Raw genomic sequence first — 4,652 nt, 5'->3', positions numbered from 1 at the left:
CCTTTCTTTGTCTTGGCCTCTTTTGGTGTGTCAATCAGGAAATAAGACTGTCACTTCACAGGAAGGAAGAGGACATAGGATGAATGAACATAACTGTTGGGAACGGGTGACTGGGTATAGGAGGGTTATACTTCTTAAGCACACCGGTCTTCTTGTATCCTCTGTATAAATTAACAGCTTAATCAAGATAAAATGCTTAAAACGTTTATAATAGCCTACTGGCCTCACATACTTGTAAAGTCAGATTAACTCATATCTGTTCATTGAAAACAGACATTTGGTATTATAGCTTGTTATGTATGATGTTTACCTTAAGGTTTTAATATTACTTAAAATAAAATATTGTCCAAAATATATTTTTATCTCATTAAGTTTTCCAGTATATTTTCTCTCTTTTTCTGTAGGCTTTCCCATCTTTTCTGCTTATTTGTCTTCTATTTATTATTTGCAATGTTAGGGATAAAGCCCAGAGTCCTATGTATGCTAGGCCAATATTCTTCCCCTGAGCTATATTCCCAGGCCTAATCATTTTTCAATCACAAAATTGTGCCAGTTGGCAGAAATTAGGAAATAAAATTAATTTTTAAGACTTTTACAAACTGGAGGGGTATGAACTTAAAATTCAGCGAGCAGAACACACGTTTAGAAAAGGCATTCTGGGGAAATTTGTCCTCACCCTGCACCCGGGTGGAGGGGGCAGCTGGTGGTTGGGGAATTTATCCTCACTATGCAGGTGGAGGGGGCGGCAGGAGGTTGGGGTGTTGCCTGGGGTCTTCATTTCCTTTCTGTTGCTGCAACAATACGCAGTGACAAAAACATCTAAAGGTTTTTTTCTGGGCCTCGGTTCTACAGCGGCAGATGCCCTCAGGCGGGAAACACATGGCAACAGGAACAGGAAACTGCTAGGTCATGTTGCATGACGGACAAAGAACAGGAAGTGGCGACAGCTATAAAACCCCAGAGCCCCTGCCTCCAGTGAGCCGCTTCCTCCAGCAAGACTCCCCCTCCTAAAGGTGTGAGTACTTTCTCAAACAGGGACACCCACTTAGGACATCGCATATTGAAATCCCACCACGGGAAGGCAGGTTTATCTTCAGTGTGTAAGGAGCTGGGACATGGGGCATCATTGCTTCGGGTTTTATTTTCTTTTGAACCAATGCACCTGGCTGTGACTCTAAACGTTGCCGCTGTCGTCCTCCGTCCTCCTCTTTCACTAACTCAACCCCCAAGGTGAATTAAAGTTAATTAGTCAGAAACAAGTGCTTCTTAATTCCATTTGAAAAATATCCCAGAGAGGGGAGTCCCAGTTGACTTGCACGATCTGTTACTAAATTCCCTTCCTGCTCCTTGTAGCTGTACCACAATGAAGTACTCCATTACAGTTCATTCAGATCTCTTAAGCCACAATTAACCCCCTTTCTTCCCTTGGGATCAGTTGTGTGTGGATCCTTTGCTTTCTGCTTCCCCTCGCAGTCCAGGCTGTCTGGCCCTTTCCTTGTCTGATGACTGTAATCCGCCGAACCTATTTGTTTGAGAACAACAATTTCAGAGTGACATACATGGCACACACCTGTCACAAATCCTACTTGTAGAGTCTGTTTCTACAATGACTGTCACAAGTTAGTATATCTTTCTTTTTATCTCTTGGTTGGTGAAACCAAGTCTGGGAGTACGTCTCAGTGAGAGAGCATATATGTGATAAGTTACAAGAGCTACCTAACATGGGAGGGGAGGGAAGGGAGGGAGGAGGGGAGAGGAGGAAGGGGGGAAGGAGAGTGGAGAGGAGGTCAATAGTACAGAACTTGCCTGGCATGTACAAGGACCCTAAGTCCAACCCCAGCACTATAATAAAAAGTAAAACCTTATGTATTACACATTATAAATGCTCTAATACATTCTTAGGACAAAAGAATAAAAAAATACAGATGTGTGTAAACCAGTAATACGTACATCCTCTCATTGGCTCTCCTTGATCCATAGCCAACATTTTTATTGGTGTATGTCTTCACATTTAGCTGGTCATTGGGTTATTCTCTTATGAAGTTTCTCTCATGGCACAGGTCTTATTGCCTGTGTCTCTGCACCACTAGAAGAAATGGAGACCCATGAAGTCAATCACGTGGCAAATTCACAGTAGAGGTTTCCGGTGTCTTCAAAGGAAGCTGCACCTTTGGGCCCCTAGCTGCTGTTTTGTCCAGGCTTTACTATAGGGGTCTGAAAAGACACCGAAGGAAGACCCCAGACTCAAATAGTGTGGAAGAGCAAAGAGCGTTTGGTGTAGGAGGGTCTTCCTTCTATGGGTTGCTTTCATTGGTCAAATAAAGGGACTGCCTTGGCCTTTTGATAGGACAGCAGCTTAGATTGGCGGAGTAGACAGAACAGAGTATGCCTGTTCTCATTGTCCCACCTCTACTTCCTGTCTGGTTGACCCACCTATACTTCCTGCCTGGCAAATCAGTGTTTATTTAAAACATGATTGACAGAATACAGACAATTCTCCCGCACCACCGAAACCCCAACAAGCAGACCCCTTCATGTTACAAGCGTCTATTTACCAGCATAGGCAGTGTTGCTCACCTGGACAGCAACAACCTTGAGAGGAGCAAGCAGGCTCTAAGCGTAGCTGGGGGAATTCCCAGGACGGTGAGGTCATCTCAAATGTAATTGGCTAAGCAAGCAGCAGTTACATTAGTACACTTTTAACTGGCGAAGGCTTTATCTTTGGACATACTTGGGTAAGTTTCAAGGGTGTTGCAAGAACTGTCCTTGAGACATTGTGGGGCTCACTCAGGCCCTGTCCCTGTTCTCTCTTGTCCCTGAATATAATTTGTTGATAAATGACCCTTTGTTGGGAGAGGCACCTGCTTGCCTTGTTCAGAGAGCTGAAACCTAAATTCAGTTGTAAAAGTGGGAAAGTTTAAACTTTTCATTACATCCTCCCCGAAAGTTACACTGGAGGTGATATACTGAGCTCCATGACTTAGCCATTGACCAGTCTCTGGCCTCTCAATGGACCTGAAGTTTGTTCTCACTCCAAGGCATGGTATCGTTTTCAAATAAATCTTGCCTATTCCTCCCAAAACTGAGTTTACTTCAATGCCCATTTTACCTTTTCCTCTCTAATGACATTTCATGGCTTTAAAGCACCCCCTAGGCACCCGAATAACCTTGAGAATATACTATGTCCCCCGAGGCTTTATTCCAGTTGTGTGTAGACAGTGCACACAGATTGTCCCATTTCTAAACGTTACCTCTGCGTCTCCATTCTTCTTCGTTCTTGTCTATTCTTCACTTTCTTCAAGTAAGAGACTAAAAAGGAGACAATGGCATTAGCAAGGATGTTTTTCAAAGCACAGCTGGGAATCTGGTGCCTTATCTTCCTATTTAAGACATCAAGAGGTTGTGACATCAATGGTCATGTGAGGTTGAAGTCACCCTATAGCTGATTTCTCAGAGAATGGAGGAGTCTGAATTAAGCAATAAAACCCCAGTCAGGGAAGGCAGCTGCTGAAGGGAAAACCTGAATTCCAGCTGAAGAGAGAAGCAAAAGTTAAAAGCAGAGAAAAAAAAAAGCTTTAAACATCAAATTCCACAGATGTTGCAAAGCTGGAAAGGAGAGAAAGAAACCCACCTGAAACTAGAAACGCACTGGTACCCGTGAGAAATAACACACACCAGTCTGCCTCAATCCAGTTCCTCTTTTCTTTGATTTCAGTTACCCACAGTAAAACACCATCCTAAAATAGTGAACGGAAAAATACAGAGATAAAAAAATATGTAAGTTTTATTGCAGTAGACTCTAGAACATTCTGTTTTATTATGCTGTTGTTAATCTCTTGGAGTGCCTGCCTGATTTATCAGACATTTGCATGTATGGGAAAAGGTGTAGTTGGACTTGGTACTAGCTGTGACTTCAGGGGTTATCTGATTGCTAATGTGCCATGTTGGGCATGGTAACAGTTTTGGCGTTCTGTGTTGCTTATCTCTTGCTTACAGAATGCATGACCACAGAATCGGCCACTCACAATTGTCAATATTTATTCTCAAATATACTTCCTGGTAGTCAGGGAGCCAAGAGTCTCTCAGGTTGGAAGGGTCTGGCCCTGGGTTTTTCGAAGGCCAAAACAAACTGTTGGCTGAGTCACTCTTGCAATTTTTTTCTTTTCTTGTGGGTGTGTGTGTGCGTGCATGCACACATATGAACAGATGTGTAGAGGGTATGTGCACATATATGCTCATGCATATGAAAACTAGAGTTTGATGTCTTCCTCAAGGCTCTCTGCCTCGGGTTTTGAGAGAGGATCTCTCAGGCAGTTAGTTCCCATGGTCAGTTTGACCCAGCTTTGGTCACCCAAGAAGAGGGTCTCAGTAAAGGTTAGCAGGTTGGCCTATGGGAGATTGCCTTGATTATGTTAGATGCCCTATTAACATCCAGTGTGGATGGCACCATGCCCCAGGCTTGGGGGCCTGGAATGTGAGAGTGAAGAAGGCTGTGCACTAGGCAGCTGTGTAGCCATTGCTCTCTGCTCTTGCCTATGCGTGTGACCATCCCCTGCAAGCTCCTGCCTTCACTTCCCTGCACCGATGCGCTATAACTTGGGATTGCAAGTTAAGCATTCTCTCCTTCCCTTCGACTTCTTTTTGCCAGGTAT

General features: G+C 43.7%; 1 long non-coding RNA gene across 1 annotated transcript; it reads right to left on the bottom strand.

Annotated features, from left to right (window-relative positions):
- Positions 1 to 1,122: 1,122 nt before the first annotated feature.
- Positions 1,123 to 3,777, bottom strand: LOC125401063 (uncharacterized). Its single transcript, XR_007232206.3, has 4 exons — positions 3,632 to 3,777; positions 3,252 to 3,309; positions 1,951 to 2,086; positions 1,123 to 1,522 (listed from the first exon to the last, which is right to left on the bottom strand). It is a non-coding gene; the product is annotated as an uncharacterized LOC125401063 (long non-coding RNA).
- Between the last annotated feature and the right edge of the window lie 875 nt (positions 3,778 to 4,652).

The sequence above is a fragment of the Myodes glareolus genome, chromosome 27 (genome assembly GCF_982192425.1).
Source record: "Myodes glareolus chromosome 27, mMyoGla1.1, whole genome shotgun sequence".
NCBI lineage: Eukaryota > Metazoa > Chordata > Mammalia > Rodentia > Cricetidae > Myodes > Myodes glareolus.
Note: the sequence above shows the minus strand (reverse complement) of the source record. Positions and strands in the feature narration are given on the sequence as shown.